We start from the raw sequence: 20071 nt of genomic DNA on the forward strand, positions 1-20071 counted from the left end.
ACAGTCATTCAAAGCCTCTGGAGTTCCAGGGATACATGAACAAAGTACATATTGATTCTTATTGCTCCAGTTGTACTTTTAATAGGCAAGGCTACATAATGTGTAATGGAATGAAAAAACTTGCCTACGTTAGTAATGCAAGGTTGTGAAAAAAAATTTTTTTGAAGTAATGATGAAAACAGCTCTTCCATATTCACAATGTATTCAACAATAATACGGAAACGCTTGCACTATGCCTTTGGCAGTATTTTTTCGTATCTGCTTTGGAATTACAATTACCTTTGGCGCGCCCACAATAATTATTTCAAAAAGGTCATTTCTACATGATTTCGTGATGTCTTTCTTTTCGCTGTGTTATGAAGTTGATGTGTCGAAACTCCTGGTGTATGTATGTCATGAAACTAAAAACAAGCATTCGCAAGCAGCTCGGATACAGTGCTGAGTGAGCAAAAGTAACTTTATTGACCAGCCAAGCAGATTGATCTTGTTGGTGCTCATCCATGGGGCTTTTATTTGTATATGAGTTGACTGACGCCTGCGCAGATTGATGAAAAGCGATAATTTTATTGCAAACACAACTATGCATCACACTCGTTGTCGACATAACACAGTGTAATTAACTATGCTAGAAGGAAACACTTTTGTTCAGACTTACCTAAACAGCAAGTGCTAAATTATTGCATTTTAATGATATTTGAAATGTTCTAAAATCTTTGCCGCCAGTTTTCTATATTAATTGAGCGCCATATCAGAGTAGGCAAGAAATACATAAACATGCGCTAGTGGCAAGAGAGTCGAGGTAGTCCTAAGTCAGGCACATAAAGCCAACACACAATGACCAGGCGGTAAGCGTAGCAGGAATGATTTGTTTATTGAAGAAACGAGAAGGAAGAGGGTTAACCAAGGGTCCCGATTTTTTGTTTCTTGGCTTGTTATGATTCTTTCTTTAATATAGCTATTGAAATTATACCTACTGGAAGATTAATCTGGACGCTGGGAGCCTGAGCCAGTGCCGCCACTAAAGCCCTTAGTCGCTGACATGCATAATCTTTTCTGCCGCTAAGCATGACGCGGTTTGTGAAAAGATATTCTATACCAGCTACCAAGACAGTTAGTGAGTTTGCTTGTTAAAACTCCCACCGTTAACTCTAGCACACGCACATAAGAACGCAAGAAAGCGGACGGGGACACACTGCCGCGGCTGCTCAATGAAGAGCCTCGGACGTGTAATGCGAATACGTGGGTTCCTATTCCAAGTGCGGCATGTTCCTTTTCTGTCCACTTTAATTTTTACCTATATGTAACCTAAACGTTTCGCTTATTCAGACATGTAATTGGCTGTATGCTTTCCTTGTGGTAATCTTGTGCTGGCTTTACTTGACAATAAAGTACTAGTAACGTATAGGATACAGCGGAACAGATACATTAAATTTGAAGAATTGGTGTGTATAAAGCGATGAGAGGTGTATAGTTATAATATTGACACATTTGCGGTAATTTTCGACAGAGTATGTAGTTGAAGGTCAACTGCCGCTGGAAGAAAACGCTCCAATATACAGGAAACGAATACACCACAGATGGTGCGGAACTGTTGCAGAAATCATGCAATAAGGAAAAAAAAAACGGGAGGCTTAAGCGACAATTTATCAAATTGAAATACAATGTACAAATTAAAACAAATCTATTTGGTGGCCAAGCAATGAAAGGTATGAAACTTTACAATACATTTACATTAAACCAAACACATTGTGCTATGTGATGGTGCTCTGATGGGGCACGCATGCTCTTTGTAGGCTGACGAAATTTCAGCTGAGGCTTCTTACAGTACCTGTGCATGTGCATTCTAATAATGCTCTATAAAATTAGCTTACAAATGAAGTTTCAAGGCGAGGATTTCATGACCAGGCAGACGGCAGGTGTGGCGCACCTCGTAGCAGATGTAGCCAGTTATTTTTCAGGCTCCTCCTTGTAATTGCTGTTATTACGCAATACACACTTAAAGATGATTCGATTAGGCATACTTTAATTGATATTCAATGAGGCTCGTTTTGATTTATTTCTATATTATAGCCACCAAAACTCTCGCAAATTTAATAAGCGATGCATATGAAAAATAATTTCCTTTCAACAATAAATGCTTATGGATTCTAAACGTGTCTCATGATGATACAAAATATTAGATATTTATTGTTTCAGCAGAACTAATTATGGGCACTACAGGTTGTAGTTATAGTGAAACAGTTGCCAATTAGTTTAAGAACAATCTATTATGATGCGAAATGTCACCATGATCTGTGCATCCATCCCAATGCCGAGCAATTTTTCTGAACAAGTGATCACCGTTAAGAAAAGCTGAGAAATATCAATTTAATTAATACAGAACACTTCTATTGTTGTTTACTTCAACTACGCATATTTTTCTAAGTTTACAGCTACTAATAGAATGATGAATAAAATATGCAAAATAACAGGAAGATTACTATAGCCGCCATGACCAGGACACTCTGAAAGCATAACAGCAGCTATCACCACAGTGGCACAGGGGTCAAATACGTTTCGTTAATAGTATTGCTGTCGAGTCAACAACCTCAACAGATGGTCAATGTAATTTATTCTTAATTTCAACTGTTTGTACGCAGTCATATATTTCAGTTTAGTGTATCATGCTAACAGTCCTGTTCCCTGCACTCCGCAGTAAATTTTAATGAGAAAGATCATAAGAGACTCAAGTTCTCACAAGTGGTAATACAACATAATGAGTTGTGTCACTATAGTGTTGTCGTGGTGTGCCGATGCTGTTGATTTGATTCGTTTTTTTTTTTCACTGTTTTATCTGTGGTGCCTTGCAGCTATAGGCATGTTGAAAATCTCGAAAATACAGAGGGCGACGAGGGCACTGTTGCAGTTTTTAAGGGCTACAGAAGTAGACAAGCGGCTGTAGCATGAATAGATGTTCGTAGTGCTGCAAGTGCTGCTGTGCTGTGCGGTGACAGTCTGCGGCGACAGTGACCAAGTTTGATTGTATGTCTGTGCTCGTTTCTTTCTTTATCTCTACTTTGTTATTACTTTACCTCCCCCTCCCCTATTTCCCCAGCGTAGGGTAGCAAACCAGATATTCCCCTCTGATTAACCTCCCTGCCTTTCCCCGTTCCTCTGTCTCTTCGAAAATACTTAAGTGCGGCAGTGCTCAAGGACTGATCCATCCATGGGCTCCAGAAGAAGGTCTCACTATAGGGAGATATGGCACTTCAACGGCTTGTCGGCAATTTCCCCACATGAGCATTTATTTTTAACGAGTCTGAAGTAAATGGTACCGTCAAGCTAAATGTGGCGTAAGCACGTCACGTGACACTCACGCTGCCAGCGGGGCAAAACCCCACGACTAAACGAAGTAAAGTACTCACATATAGGCCGTGCGAAAGCACCATCCTGGCAGGTCTCGTTTGCTTTGCAGATCTTGGACTGCAGGCAACAGACAAATTGAATTGATTATTTATTTATCTGTATTTCCTTTTCGTTAACCGTATCTGATATTTTAATAAAGTTTATGATGTAGAGTGTGACAGCATTCATCAATGACTTTGTGATAGCTCTCTATGTTTAACACAGCGCCAGGTACTCATTACGCTTGACAAAATTGTGCGACCCAAGCAACGCCGCATTGATTCAATAAAATCTCTTGCGTAATAATTCAGACACAGTGTGTTAGATGGCGCTTTAGTGGAGAAAAAAACCAGTTTGACAGACGGAATGCTGCTAACAAGAAACGCCTTCAAGGTGTCCGGGCTCTTCGGGGACGATGCCGATATGAAACCATCGCATTCCAACATTCACATTCCAACATTCACGCGCATGCAACAGTAATCCTGTGTCAGTTTCTTCACTGGGTAATACTGCGAGAAACTCTGACTGTAGCATATAACTATGTAACTTTCGGTTTAATTGCGCGCTAACCGTGACCGTTGCTTTAGCAGAGTTTCCAGATTATACAGAAGGGTTGGAAACCTATGGATGTGTGGTCAGCGGCACGCCTTGAAATGTAGAAGACCGCACTTCGGCGTCAACTTGCTCAACTTTCTGGTACCTCTAACGTATTATTCTGCTTAATCCTTAATGCGCTGTCCTCAAACAACGTCTCTCTGTTTTCTTTCTTTCCTTTCTTTCTTTTACTAAAAGCAGAGAATCTTAAAGCGACACAAGTGGGAAATGCGGTGCAAATATATGACCTAACACTTTCTTGCATAGTTTCTGATCACGTTTAGTATGCACCATGCAAGACAGCATAACATTTCTGATATCCGTGATCTTTTACCTAATGCCACATTTTTATGCAACGCCGCCAGAGCGCTGAATATAATAATGCACTGAGTCGATCACTTCTGTCATCTTTCTTTTTTTTTTCAGCAGCGTCAGGCGTCTCGGTATATGAGTCTGGCTGGCAGGAAACAAAAAAAAAATTTGGGCCGTGCCGTCGCTTGACAAGCCCAATTCAATAGCGCACTCGATACGGCGACATCATATATGGGAGCATGCATCACTTTTTTTTTTTTACACGGAGCATTCCTACATCTAGTTTCACATCGTTTCTGCAGTTCTGTTTCGAACCACTAGAGCTGGGCTGCAGCCAACTCTTTGAAACAAAAACTGCGAGGACACCTAAGCACTTCTTATGTGTCCTGAATGCGAAAGCATTGTCCAATTCAACGCCATTGAGCAGTCCTTCGACTTGGCGAGCGCATTCAGATGCTTGGCCAACATCTCGTGTACCCCGTTGCATATATCAGGTGCAACGCTCTAACGTGCAGCGCTGCACCTGATATACACTTTATATATAACGCCCATGTTAGAGCAACATTGCAGTGACTGCATTTTGCGACACACTAAGTGCATTCGCCAAAATGTATTCCTCTGCGCGTCGAATTGCCTGTCCGGTTGGACTAATTAATTATTACTTTTAAGTGGCTCCAGCCAAGAAATAAGTGCATTTTCCAGGCGTTCTCGGAATGAATTCGTCTCCTTGAGGGGTAGGTGACGACGAGGATATCAACGTACAACTTTTTAGCTTTCCTGGCTGAGGTGGAGGAGGGTGTGTTGAATTATTTTAGCTACTTATGCGCGGTAGGCTGGGCGCGGTCTGAGATAGTTCTGTGATTACATCGTGAATATAACCTGACGGCAGGTTTTCTTTGTAACTGTACACGCTGTCGTTTTTGTTGGTTAGTTTGTGTTGTAAGTATTTTGGTTTCTTCGCAGAAAATTTTCTTGTGCGTCTCTTTTGAGTGTTCGGCTAATGGTGTGCTGTTTCGCTGTCTGGGGAACATTCTGTCGTCGTTCTTGTGTTGCTGATGTGGGCAGGGGGTTGACGCAGGTTGGGGAGGGTGTGTTGGATTCTTCTTGGCTGCGTAATGGTGGTAAGCTGGACGTGATCCTAGATGGTTAATTTCTTTTTTTGTGGCGGTTCTTACACAGTGAATGTAAATTGATGGCCGGTTTCCTTTGGAACAGCAGATGCTGTATCTGGTGTTTTGTATGCACCATTGCTCAAACAAAAGTCGTTTTTGTTAGTTGGTCTTGGTTTTGAGAATTTTGGTTTCTTCGAAGGCAATATTGTGGTCTGCATCTTCTGAGAGTTCGGCTAAAGGGTTTCGCTGTCTGGAGAACGTTCTGACATCGCTCTTGTGTTGCTATATTCTGTCGGTCAAGTTTCTCGTTTCGACAATGTATACTGCTTGACAGTCGGAACATTTGACCGTATAGAAGACATTTTTAGGTTAGAGCCACTTGAAACTCAACACGTCTTTTCTGCGTGATAACAAATAAGTTACTAATAAAGCCGAAACATATGTTGGCCACTCACAAGTTCCTGTAGACTACACAAACTTCTTATCGAAATGGGGCATTTGAGTCAACGGATTCCTTCAATATTTTTATTTGTTTAATCACATAATTCCTGGGGGCGAAATGCGAAAGCACCCGTGTACTTAGATTTAGGTGCACGTTAAAGAACACCAGGTGGTCAAAATTTCCGGAATCCTCCACTACGGCGTGCCTCATGATCAGAAAGTGGTTTTGGCACGTAAAACTCCATAATTTAATTTAATCAAATATTTCCGTGCTTCCGCTGTTACAAAAAAAGGTTGACAATCCGCAAATATTCCTACACCTGTCACTGCCATTCTTACCTCAACAAACATCTCGCATAATTTGCGTCCTGAGGACCTGGCTGCGTAGACGTCTTACCCTGGATCGTCCTAAACATGTGTTTGCCTTTCGGCACAGGTGTAAGCTGTGTAGTGTCGAAACACAAAAATTGGACGCGACAGAAAGTGTAACCTTCTATGTAGGTAAACAATGCATTTGTTTGCGTGTTGCATTGGATCATATCAAACATTATAGTATGCATCGTCATCAGCTGTATAAAATTTATTCGCACCTTCGGACTTGAGTAAGGCTATGCTTCACATCTACAGCTCCAACATGTGCGTTGCATCTGCATATTCCTTTTTTTTTCACGGTGCAAGCTTTGTTCGTTCCTCCAGAATCACAGCCACTTCACTAAGTCCTGCTACTGTCTCCATTTGTACCAGTGCTCTGCGTTGGCAACACAGCGTTATTGGTTATTCATTTGTTTCCGTTATAGTATGCTCAAGTACCCTCAACGACAGTTAGCTACACCCGTTTTGACAATCATGAACACAAGTATTCCTAAGGCATCTGCCAGCTTACGAGCTGCTTCGAGTAGAGTAAGCGCTCAACCAATATTCTTCGGCATCAGAACTTCTCGACGATTACTTCCTTGCTGTGCCATTATTCCCGTTTATCAGCAGATTGCAAACAAAAGAAATTTCCTACTGCGTTTTCTTTTTTTTCAGAGTAAGGAGTGTTGTACTGCGAAGAATGCGATTACTTTCGCTCACCTAAGTGCAGCTCGTGTGTTTTATTTTCTGGCCTGTGCTAACGCGTCGAAGAGTATTATCCTTCTAGGGCCTCTGATGTTCACTGTAGATCCGTCTGCAGATTTCGTGCGCCTACTAAACGTCAATACTGGCTGCAGACAACATCTTGTGCTTTCCACAGCGCTTTTCTCACCAAACAAAAAGCTTCGCGGGCGCGTACAAGTAACTTTCATCACCACTATCGTGTGCATCGCCCACACTGTCATTGGCATTTTGGCACAAAATGATTCTTTGGACAACATTCTACTTACCCCACATTTCTTGCCCTGCGAACCACCCTGTGAGCCGGATCTTGAAGGTTTAGCAGGCGCCCCCTCGGTCAGCATCACTGCGGGAGGACTTGACAATGAAGTTTTCCATAGTGCCGAGGCCACGAATGCTAACACAATCTTATATCATATGAAAACGGCAAAGTGAAATTGGGTTTATAAATAACGCAGCTAGCATATTGACTTACTGACTGTTGCCTTAGTCTTAGCTGTATGTCGGTTGCCCCATTTCATGGACACGACGACTACACATAAACCTCCGCCTCGCACTCTGCTAGCAGTCAGCGGACATCGTCCTGTATTTACTGTTTAATTTCAAATAAGCTTTAATTTTCCTAAAGCGTTCAGTAAATCAGTTTATTGTTATTCAAGTTCTGTGCTCGTCTTGTTTCTAGGGAAACGTTCATACACATGCATGAAGGAATGCCGTCTATAGACGCTGACTAATGAACTTTAAGGCCAATGCCAGATAGAAGCCAACTTCAGCTAACATATTACTGTATTTTAGATTGAGAGGCATAACTTTAAGGTACTTTCCCTCCCATCCCCTTGGAGAGCTTCAAAAAACTTCGCCGCCTCAGAACCTACCTGCTGAGATAAGAAGGACGGCCAGTATTAGCACCGTTGTCTTCATCGTGGTGTTGTTCTCAGAGCTTGTAGGCGAGCGGCGATACAAGACTAATCCAAGTGTGGTGGTCGGTACTCCAGTAAAAGATGTTCGCGTTACGCCTTCTCCTCAATATATAGGGTCTCCGCTGAAGAACAAAAACGTTCTCGCATTGCTGCAGGCTACTTCCAGAATATATAATTCCACATTTCATGTGGTCTTTTTCCTTAAACTTGTTTACGAAAGCTAAGTGATTCGAAACGTAACTCGTCTTAAGCGCCTGCTCTCTGAGGCTCACTTCGCTGAGGCGGAGAAAGTAAGAATAAATTATGAATCGCGTTGAGCCGATCTTTGCGATAGGAGCAGTTATTGGTTTGGCATGTTTTCTACAAGGCAACATTAACGTCCTGCGGCCTTGTGCTGCTTGCTGTGGGCGTTCTTGGTGATGAAATAAGCTTGCCGTGGAGTGCAAGGGATGCTACAATAATTATTTTGTCTCACTATTACACGAATATTTTGATTCATCGAATTATTGTGATCGATGTTGTAAAACAGCGACCTTCAAGATTTGTTTGTACGAAAATTTGCTTATACCCTTGTTACCGAGCATTACACGCAGCGTGGTATGGTAGGTCAAGTTTTCCTGCAGACACTAAACATTTTCAAACCCTTATGGACGCATAAAAGGTGGTTTGATTGTTGCCCAGAAATAACAGCCTCACACTCAAATGCTTACTCAGTATTGTAAGTTCTCCGAATCAAATATAAAATTGAAGCGAAAGTAGTGTAATCCCCCCGCCATTGATATAATAGCCATAAAGTGTGAAATATAAAGGAGTAGAGCCGCGTACATCTCTCAGCGAGACATACTTCACCAGCCTAACCGTAACCGCCATGGTGACATAGCGGCTATGTTGTGCACTGCTAATCTCGAGGTCGCGGGATCAAATCGCGGCCGCGGGGGCTACATTTTGATGGATACTTTTAATGGTGTCATTGAATAGTGTGTAATGATACTGTAAATGTACCCAACTTTTTCTCATCAGCTTTTCATAATACCGTATTAGAGCCCACAGAAAGAACGTAAAGAACTAGTGAACTGTGAAGTGCGCACGAACACAATGATGATCTATGCAAAGTCTTCTAAAAGCGTTGACACGTTTGCTGTAACATGCACAAGAATTCACAAGTAAAGAACAAAAAAAAAGAACTGTTGAAGTAAATGGTGCAGTATACAGCAATCAACTAAATCACAAATTGGGTAGAAGCTTTGAAACATTCGTACAATGAAACACTTGAGGGCGCCTATGGACAATACATCAAATAAATGCAAAAGTAAATATAAAAACCAGTGATCGAATGTAATAAAATGAGCCAAGAAATTCATAGATGTTTACAACTCTATGCCAAGGAACAACCTCCTGGTCTAAACATTCTGCAGTTTTCCGTCACAAAAACACGATGTTCTTGAGAGGCACACCGTGGTAGGGCACACCAGATTATTTATACCACCTGGTGCTCCTTACCACTCGCGTAATACACTGTACAAGTGTGGTTTCGAATTCCATCTTATTCACTGGAATGCGGTGACCGCTGTTGGAATCGAACCCGCGACCTTGAACTCACCAGCGCAACGCCATAGCCGCTGTTGTATCTCGGCCGGTAGTATCCTACTCGGCTAAACATATTTTTGGTCGTTTAGCACTGAGAGTAGTGCAAAAGAATTTACTTCAAGCCGCGTGCTACTAAGCCTTAAACTTAATAATAAGCAATGCATCACAAATGTTTCAGTTCTTTTAGTGATACAGCGCACCATACTTAAAAGCTTGACATCTGTAATCCGTTCCTTTTGTGATTACGGCAACTGGCCCCAAGCGATTTAATGATTAGGGTGGCGTTCCCAGCAAAAATTCGAATTTCGGTGCTTGATAGCAGGCAGTCACTTCGTGACAGAAACGTGTCCAAGAGCGGTTCATCATTGGTCTATGTTGAGGCTCCAGTCACACCAGGTGGGACATGAGTGGGATCGACTAAGCGAAGCCCCTGCGTAGTGCAACTACGCGACAGTTTTTATTGCTATTATTCTTATACTTATTCGAATAAGGGTCCTGAATTGCCAGCTGCTATCTCTCAGGTATTACACCAAACGCAAGGGTATGCGGCCGCAGCCGAAATCGGGACATTGGCGTACTTATGTTTTAATTTGACTTTGGGCCACCCGACATATGCTTTGTACCTGACGCCTCTTTTGTTTCACTCGTCAGCATCTGGCAAAACGGCGACAGTGTTGAAATAAGACGTGGTCTTTGGATTTGATTGGACAAACCCCAATTAAAATCCTGCAGGACGCACGTCAGCGTGCAGTGGGCGTCTCCCACGCAGGGACCGACAGGGAGCACCTGGCGGCCACAGCGCGAGCCTGCTGGACGGCCCATTACTGGTCTTGTAGGAGCGGGCTTCGTGTGATCTCCTCCCACTTGTCGGAGGTTGAGTCGGGCGGAACGTTTCTGCACTCCCAGAGCACGTGGGTGAGTGTCGCCATGACCCCGCACGAGGGGCACGCATCGTCGGGGTAGACGTCCGGGTAGATCATGTGTAAGGTGGCAGGGTTTGGATAGGTATATGTATCTGTAACAAGCGTAGCGTTAGCGCGTGCGGCCTGTTTAGTTTGGGGTGCGGTGGCGAAAAGAGACGCTGTTCCAAGTAAATGTGTTTGGTTATTTAATTGTACGTTACTGGGGCGTCCCTGTTCGCCTCCAACTCATCGAGACGCGGTTGCCCGGGGGTGACGGCGCGGTCGGTAAGCGCGCGCTCAGCGTCGTGGGCTGTGTTGGGCGGGGCGCCCGGAATCCGACCCGGTGGGCAGGAAACCAGATGAGGGTGTGGTGTTTGAGGGTGCTCGTATGAGCGCCGCGGAGGACGCATAACGCCTGGTCGGAGACGACTCCTCTCTCGAACGCTTTGATGGCCGGACTTGAGTCGCTGAATATTGTCTTTCGCTTATCGTCGAGCAGTGCCAGGGCTATGGCCACTTGCTCCGCCACCTCGGGGTTGCGTGTGCGTACCGTGGCGGCGTTTAAAGTCCGTTGTGAGGACGGCGGCGTCCACGAAAGCGACGTCGTCCGCTTTCTTGTTCATGCGTTTGAGGAGTGCGGTGGCCCAAGCTAAGCGCCTGTCTCGGTTGTGTTCCGGACGTACGTTTAGTGGAATGGGTGCGATCGTGATGAGGTCGCCCAGCTCGCGGGGAACCGGCGTAATCTCCGGTGGATCATGCGGGTTCGGTGGGAAGTAGCCGAGCTCACGCAAGATGTGACGGCTGGTGTTGGTCATCGTCAGTCGTATCATCTGCGCTCTCTCCTGAGCCTCAGCGATCTCTTCGACTGTATTGTGCATCCCGAGATGGAGGAGTCGAAACGTCGGCGTGGTGATAGGGCGCCCAAGGGCCTGCTTCACTATCTTTCGGATGATTGTATTGAGCTTGTCACGCTACGATTGTTTCTACTTGTGCATTGCTGCAATGTAGGTCAAGTGACATAGGATGAACGCGTGTACGAGACGCAGCAGATTGTCTTCTTTGAGGCCGTGGTGATGGTTGGCCACCCAGCGTACGAGTCCTACTGCGTTGTCCGTCTTTGTCACCAGCTTGTGGACCGTTTAATTGTTTGATCCGCCCACCTTGATTATAATTCGCAGTACTCGGATGGAGTCGACCCTGGGGATTGGGCGACCGTCTGTGGTGCGGACGGTGATGTTGCGCTCGGTCGGGGGTTTCCATCTCTTAGGCCTTTTGCCTTGCCGTTTTGGGCAGTACCACAACAGCTCCGATTTGGCGGAGGAGCACTTGAGGCCCGTGTGGTCGAGGTAGCACTCGACGGTTTCGACTGCCTCCTGCGGAGCAGATTCGATAAACCCGTCCGACCCGCGGAGCACTAGATGGTGATGTCGTCCGCGTATACCGTATGGTTAAGGCGTTGTATCTTCGAGAGGCGTTCGGAGAGCCCAATCATCACCAGGTTCAACAGCATCCACGAGAGGACGGAGCCCTGGGGGTACCACGCTGTCCGAGCTCGACTTCTTCCGACGCGAGGTCTCCGGCACGGAGCACGGCCTTGCGACGGGTTAGGAAGGAGTGGACGAATTCGTAGAACCGGCGCCCGAACCCTACGCCCGCGATCGCCTTAAGTATTGCCAAGTGCTCGATGTTGTCGAACGCCTTCTCCAGGTCAAAGCCGGGTATGACGTGGGTGCCCTAAGTGGCCCCGGCGCCTAGGATCTGGTGTTCCAGGAGAAGCATCGTATCCTGCGTCGAGAGCCCTGGTCGCAAGCCGATCATGTGATGTGTGAAACAATCCTGGTCTTCTAGAGACAGGCCGACTCTGTTGAGTGCGACATGCTCGGCCACCTTACCCATGCACGACATGAGCGAGAAGGAGCGATGGTTATCAACGCAAGATGCCTTGCCCGGTTTTGGAATGAGGATCATCTGGGCGATTTTCCAGGCGTCAGATAACTCGCCCCGCCCCCGCACGCCATTGATGGCGCCAGTAAGGCACACGACCGAGGGGTCGTCTAGGTTTCGCAGGAGCTTGTTGGTTATGCCATCGGGGCCCGGGGCGGAATGGCCGTTTAGTTCGTGGAGCGCCCGGCGTATCTCTTCGACAGAAAATTCGGCATCGAGGAGGGTGTTGTCGGTGCCTGTGTTCTCGGGATGTAGAGTAGGCGGGCCTGTGGGTATCGGCAGGTACTTATGCACAAGGGTCTTGACGACGTCATCCGGCGAAGCGGTGCCTTTGGCCTGGTGAAGGACTTTGGTGAGCGAGTGGCGCTGGTTCGTGCGGGTGTTGGTGTCGTCGAGCAGGTGTTTGAGCAGGTTCCACGTCTTCCCGTTGCGGACCTGTCCATCGACCGAGTTACACACCTCGTCCCATTGCTGTTAGGATAGGGTGCTGCACTGTTCCATTATGGACTTGTTCAGTTCTGCACTGCGTTTGCGGAGCCTGCGGTTGAGACGCTAGCTCTTCCATCGTGTCTGTAGAGACTGTTTGGCCTCGTGCAAGTAGGCGAGGTGATTGTCCATATTTTCGGTTGGCATATCCTTGCTGAATGTTTTTGTGGCTTTACCGACGTCTCTCTTGAGCTGAGCCGTCCACATCTGGAGGTTCGGGGCAGTGTCGGGAGGGGGTCGTGAGGCGCAAGCCTTGCGAAAGGGGTCCCAGTCGACCCAAGTGTACGACTTGGGCTTCCTCACGATGGTGGGTAAGTGGATGCCCATAATGAGCTGGTCGCTGCCAATATCCTCCGCAAGATTGGGCCAGCGGGCATCGGCTGTGTTCTGCACGAAGCAGAGATCCTGGGTGGTGTCTCTGTGCATGGACGTGTCAATGCGGGTAGGGAACGCCTTGTCTGTCACTAGGGTGAGATCCAGGTCGTTTGCGTGCTGCCACAGTGCGGTGCCCTGGGGGCGGCCATACGCGTAACCCCAGGTGCGATGCGCAACGTTAAAGTCGCCAGCTATCACGAGCGGATTTTAGCCTGCAAGAAAGAGGGATGACTCTCTGGAATAGGCGTCGGAAACGTTGACTCTTTTGCCAGGGGCTGTTGTACACGTTGAGGATGTGCACACTTTGTCGGACGCGTCGCTTGGGAGAATCTTCGTCATGACGTTGTCCACCTCAGTCGTGCCGAGGTCATGCGCGAGGCAGGTGAGCTTTTTAGAGACCAGCGTGGCGGTACCACGTCCTCCCGCGAGGCTTGGTAACCACTGGTACCACAGGTGAACGTGGCGGTGTGTATGAGATTTTCTTGCAGTAGGATTACGTGGGGCTTGGTCTTTCTACAGCGACAAATTGGCCGTGGCTTAGCTCAGCTATGCAAGGATATGCGAAGCGAAAGCTGTGCCTTAGCATGGTAAGCCTTTGTTAATCTTGATTGCAAGTCCAGGTTAGTCTGATTGTCTAGCTATGTTGCGGCGCTTAGCCAGTCGTTCGGCGAGCTGTTAGTCTGTTTCCTGGGCGATTCGTTTCCTCTTCACCACGTTCCTATGTCGATTCCAGGCCTCCTCCTGCTTATCAGGATTGTGGCCGTCCAAACTGCCGCCTCAACTATGGTTGCGGCACACGCGAGCTCTCCTTTTCGATCCTCCGACATGTTATCAGGCATGCGACGCAGCTGGCGAAGCGAGCGGAGGCGAGCGCAACGACGAGGAACGCGTGTGACGTCATACCAAACGGCGGCGGCGGAAAGGCGCGGCGCTACACAGCAGCGGAACATCTGTGCATCGGGGCTACTAGTGGCGCATGCGCAGTAGTGACTAGGGAGCGAGAGAGAGACAGAGAAATATCTGCGGCGAGGTGCGCTTTGTGACGTCATGTTCCTCCTCGGAGCACCACCACGGAGAAATCGCAAGTTCGCGGACAGTAAAGCATTGGCTTTAAAAACGGCGCTCTCATGTATGGTTTGTCGTTGGTGCAAATTGTGTCACCTCTCCGCACTTGGAAACATCAGAGAACGCACTCAATGTTATCGTTAGAACGCTAGCGAGTGTCATGTGTGACGGCGTTCTTCCAGCAAGCTTAAGAGCTCAATGTTTTCTCAAGTTCTTATTTTCACCTCTCTTTGACAATACCTCCGGGTTTTGTGCCATGAAATACTAACTTGTGGCCTTGCCTACTCCCAAATGTGATGACTTTGCATAATTTTCGTGAATACCTTGTCATCATCTTAGCCAGCCTTACAATCCTTACCCCCTGTTTTCTTCGTTACCCGCAGAATATGGCGGCCAGTTACGTGTATACGTGTTCGCAGGTATTTTTCTTGTAATTTATGCATTCAATGCCACTGTTTTGCCTGAATCGGTAACTTATTAACGTGTTATATACTCAATTTTGTGCGCGATTTCTTTTCACACTTTCTGGACAGTTTACCTGTAGTTGCAAAAGAGTTTGAAGCATCAGGGAGAGGCGTTTTCATTAGGCTAATAGCGCAAATTCAATACCGAGCTGTATTAAAAAAGGCCACCTTTTGATGTAGCAAGTCGTCCAACTCTTCCTGCGCACACGTGCTCTCTCTGAACGAACTGACATGCTGAGGCTAGCATTCATCCAGTGTGATTTTCCTGGCTGGAAATTTCAGACACCTGCACATCAAGCAAAAGAAAATGTTTTACGAGAAACACAGCTTACGGTCGGTAAGTATGGATGTCGACATAATGTAGCGCAATGTATAAGTGGTGCCGAAAACAAGGCCTCTATGACTTATTTCTGGCTCCCACAATGGCTTTCGGCGCTGGCAGTGAGCAAAAACATATACTTTGAGCTGCATTTTTGCCATCCAGAAATAGCTGTCGCTGGAGCGTAGATTTGAACAGCGCCTTTTATGTTAAGAGGAAGTGCCTGAGTGCAAAGTTCATTAACCTTAAAGGCTTGATAGATTGGATTAGTTTTTGTAATTGGTATACTTCCCGAAATAATTAACTGGGTTATATCTTACGTGACTAATAGCAGAGAATATGTAGATTTAGACGGATGGTGCTCTGGAAATTTAGATGTTTAGTCGGGAGTACCACAAGGGATCTGTAATAGGACTGGTCTTGTATAACATCTATATGAATGATATGGTAGGCTATCTCAAATCAACTGTTTCAGCTAAATTGCTTGCTGACGACTTTTCCATTTTTAAAACCATAAATTCTGATTCTGACCAACTTGAGTTGAACATGAATCTAAAGTTACTGGCAGAATGGTGTGCTAAGTGGGATATGATTAATTTTGAAAAAAAGCAGTGTAGATGTGTCTTACTTATAAAAGAAACAAACTGCATGCTAACATGATCGAACAAGTAGAGGAATATAAATATTTTGGGATCATGATTACGTCGAGGCGTACACAGACCACGCACACTGATAACGTAAGCTCTTCAGCTCGTAAAAAATTAGGTCTCCTAAAACACAAATTCAGAAGAAGAACAAAAGAACTAAGAAACAACACGTACAAAGCCATAGTAGGAGCTTCTCTAGAGTACGCAAGTATTGTGGGGGACCCTCACACAACGCTAGATATAGAAAAAGAAATAGACCCGCCGTGGTTGCTCAGTGGCTATGGTGTTAGGCTGCTGAGCCCAAGTTCACGGGATCGAATCCGGGCCACGGCGGCCGCATTTCGATGGGGGCGATATGCGAAAACACCCCTGTACTTAGATTTAGGCGCACGTTAAAGAACCCCAGGTGGTAGAAATTTCCGGAGTCCTCCACTACGGCGTGCCTCATAACCAGAAAGTGGTTTTGGCACGTAAAACCCGATAATTTTTTTTTTAATAGAAAATTTGCAGATTCGCGGCTCGTTCGTTATATAACCGCTATAAATGCCGGGTCTCTTCGTCTGCTATGTTGCTGGAAGCAAAGCTGCAATGCTTAAAAAACGCAGCAGCGTTGCTTGAAGTAAGTTAGCCGCGTATATTTTTCGAAACTTTCGTAATTCTACTAGGCTGACAGTAAAGTAAGAAAAAATATTTTGCGTTGGTGTATATGTACTGTTTATTCATGAATAACAACAGTCAAAAAAGGAAATAAGCTTTTATGAAATAAAACTTTGATGCGTTGTTATACACATAGTTCCAAGGCTTAGAAAATGCGCGCACGAGAATATTTCGCAAGTCTTAAATGTTGTTAACTCTTAGATGAATATTTACGTCCACAGAGTAATCAAACTGCGTAGGCGAGCGCACTCAAGAAAACGTTCTTTCGTGTGCCCGGGAGAAAAGCAAAACTTGTGACAAAATTCCGCTAATCTTCATCTTATTGCCAACCAGAGGCAGTTATCGCGAGTCTAAAAAAAAGAAAGAAAGAGGATTACGCATGCGCGCGGAATCCTTCCCGTACGCGCACTCCTGTGAACAACAAACGAGCGATTAACAGGCGGTCGCCCTTTGAGCGATTAGTAACGAGATAGCCATCAGTTTTGCGAGCGCAAGAAGCCGAAACCACCCGCGGAAAAAAAAAAAAAAGAACCCAAGCTAACCGCCGCCCGCCCGCCCGCGCGCGCGCCAATGCGCGAGTGGTAGTATGTAGAGGCGCCGGAGGAAACAAACCATGCAACGAAAACCGAGAGAGTGAGGTGCGAAACAAGGAATCCCTGCGTTTCCGCATAGTGGTAGCACATCGCAGGACAGAAAAAGTTAGTAAATTGGCGCGCTTTTTTAAACGTACAGACGGCGCCGTAAGTAAGCGGTATCGACCATTTTGTACTTGTTCGTGGCGCCGTGACGTCATTGAACCAGAAAGGGCTAGTGGCAGAACTAGGACGAGGACTGCCTTCGTCGCCAGGCTGGTAGTTGAATGTCCTGCGGGAGTGCCTAGTGATGTCTTGCATTTACCTTTATTTTTCGATTACTAAAGCTCCGGGCCCAATGAATACTGACGCCTTAGACGTTCTTGGGCACCAATGTGTCGCTTTAGCTTGACCTAATATTTGCCTGTAGTGTTTCTTTAAAGCCCCGAGGAGCACAATGATGAATTTTGTCGTGGCTATGTGCCTGAATAGATGGTAAATTCAGTGGAAGCGCTTCCTGTAGAATTTGCGGATGAAGGAATAGCTAAAGAATATGGAGGAGTTGTAACACAGGTAAGTAGTAACGCAAGTAATCGAGTAAGTATAATGCCGAAGAAATGTTCACACAATCGCACAATTCGGATAAAAACGGATAAGCGAAATACTAGTCATTGATATAGGCTGTTTCGCTAAAGCGCATTTCTTCAAATGTACCTTCTTTATTAATGAGGTTTTTCTGGTGGCAGTTGTGTGCGAAAATACTTGTCAGAAGAAACCAGGGAACTCTTAGAGTGAGAACGCACAAGCATTCGCCTTGTCGTTGTACTCGCATCGTTGTACTCACACGTGCACGTGATAACAGAGGAGTTCGCGGTAAAAGCTATCGTTCGCTACCCTCAAAATTCAGTGTATGCTGAGCCTATACGCGTTTAGCAGCAGCGCAGAAAAGGTAGGAAATATATATAATTTCATAACGTGTGCTAGCCGATAACGGTACAGTAGCATTACTTGTAGTAAGTACACCTCTATAACTTACTATGCGTCCCTCTTCAATATCAAGTACGGTAAACATAGTATAAGTGATATTCATCTACTCTGCGGTATCACTGAAATTCTTAACGCCAAGCGGAGCATCATATATAATACATAGCAGTAGGGCTGTATCACTTAAGTATGCTATCCCCGGCAGGTAGACTATCTGTGGTGCAAGTAGGGAAACGTTAGTTTTCGCATACAATAGGGCATGCACTGCCAAAGTCCTTTGGCAATGTTACATCAATGATTAGCAAATATGACTACATTTTACGCGTCGCACCGCCAGTGACCTGCGCGTTCGAGCAACAAATGCGGCCCCAACTGTGTTTACTAAGTTTGCCTTGCAGTCATCGCTCATCAAGGCTGATTCAAAGGTTTCTTACTAGCGCGACATTTGTGAAATTGGGCGTGTGGTTCTAAGAAGTTACTGCTGCGTCTCATTTTTTTCTCCGGCCTCTAGGTTACTGTTGCGGGGCTGAGGTAGCCCAATATTTATAGCCCTAATTTCTCGCATTCATATTCAACGAAATCAATATGGAAGCAATTCCTATTATAGTAATTATTTTAGCCTCATTGAAAATGCGTTCTTGTGGTTCGCATGCAAATATAGTTACTGAACCAAAAGCTGTTAATACTAAATTGGGAAAGAAAACTCCGAATATTATCAGCGTTCCAGCTCAGATGTTTCATAGGTCTGCGATACAGTGTGCTTCTAATGTAAAGTAAAACTTTGCGGAATGCCTTAATAAGCTCTAAAACAAGATGATTACGTTGTATAATAGTATATTCATGACAAAGGCACCACTTACTCATTCAAAAAGTGAGCATAAACAAAGGTAACACTCTGCCAGTCACACATCGTGAGTATATATATATATATATATATATAGTCCGTGTGTGTGCGCGCGTGTATGTATGTATGTATGTAAACATTCCATTGCAGCCATGAGGTAGCAACATTAGACTGGGCATTCTTCTGATCTCCCAACCCACCCTGGTTAGATAGATAGATAGAATAAACTTTAATGTCCAACGGATTAGGTGATCTACCCACCCCCCGACACGCAGGGCAGGGGGCGAGTGCCGCCGCCTCAGATGCAGGCTGGGAGGTCTTGGGTCCCAGCAGCCTCTTCAGCCAGTTGGACGAGCCGGAGCTGGAGCTCAGAGTCCGAGCTGCGCAGCAGGGTCTCCCAGGCGTCTCTACTATCTATTTTGTGTATTCCCCCGGGAGAGTACGGACATTCCCATATTATGTGGTCGAGGGTCCCTCTCGCCCCACAAAGATTACATTTATCACTCCTGGCCTCGGGGAACATGTGGTTCGCCATAACCGGGTGCGGATATGTATAAGTTTGTAGTCGTCTCCACGCGACTGCTTGTGTGTTGTTTAATTTTGGGTCTGGCGGGGATACCAGTCTACGAGCCAATCTATAATGCTGCGTGATCTCCCCATATTTTAGCATGCGCTCTCCGCTCCCTCGGTAATCGAGGGGCCCCGTAGCGGCTCGGCGGTAGAGATCTCGAGCCAGCTCGTGGGCCGCCTCGTTGCCGGGGACGGCTTCGTGCGCCGGAGTCCAAATTATTTGAATTTTTCTATCTAGCTTTCTCTGGCCTAGGATTCTGGCCGCTAAGGGCGAGATCCTTCCCTTGCTAAAATTTTGTATGGCAGTTTTGCTGTCACTGATCACAAATTTCGCGTCCGTTCCAGCGCAAGCTAATGCGATCGCAATTTCCTCGGCAACTTCTATGTTGCGCCCGCGCAGAGTGACAGCGGTCACGGGAGTACCCCGGCCGCTGACGGCCGTTGCCACCGTAAAACTGCTGCTACCTCCCGCCGCGTCTACATAGGCCACCTCATGTTCCGAGATATTACCGAATCTAATTTTTAATGCTTCGGCTCGTTTATGCCTCCTGTCTTTGCTATGTTCCGGGTGCATGTTTTTTGGCAGGGGGGGGATAATCAGATTTTTTCTAACTTCCCTATCTACTTCCACCTTTTGGGTGGGGCCTCTGTCCGGATTTATTCCAACTTTGGCCAATATGGCTCTTCCTGTCCTCGTGGTGCTAAGTCTCTCAATTTGAGAGGTTCGCACCGCTTCCGCCAGCTCTGCCCATGTGTTGTGCACTCCTAGAGCCATCAGTCTCTCTGTTGATGTACAC

At 46.0% G+C, this 20071-nt stretch overlaps 1 long non-coding RNA gene across 1 annotated transcript; it reads right to left on the minus strand.

Annotated features, from left to right (window-relative positions):
• Positions 1-439: 439 nt before the first annotated feature.
• On the minus strand, positions 440-7949 carry LOC126522619 (uncharacterized). Its single transcript, XR_008610560.2, has 4 exons — positions 7814-7949; positions 7208-7284; positions 3405-3462; positions 440-535 (listed from the first exon to the last, which is right to left on the minus strand). It is a non-coding gene; the product is annotated as an uncharacterized lncRNA (long non-coding RNA).
• Between the last annotated feature and the right edge of the window lie 12122 nt (positions 7950-20071).

This window comes from Dermacentor andersoni, chromosome 6 (assembly GCF_023375885.2).
Source record: "Dermacentor andersoni chromosome 6, qqDerAnde1_hic_scaffold, whole genome shotgun sequence".
NCBI lineage: Eukaryota > Metazoa > Arthropoda > Arachnida > Ixodida > Ixodidae > Dermacentor > Dermacentor andersoni.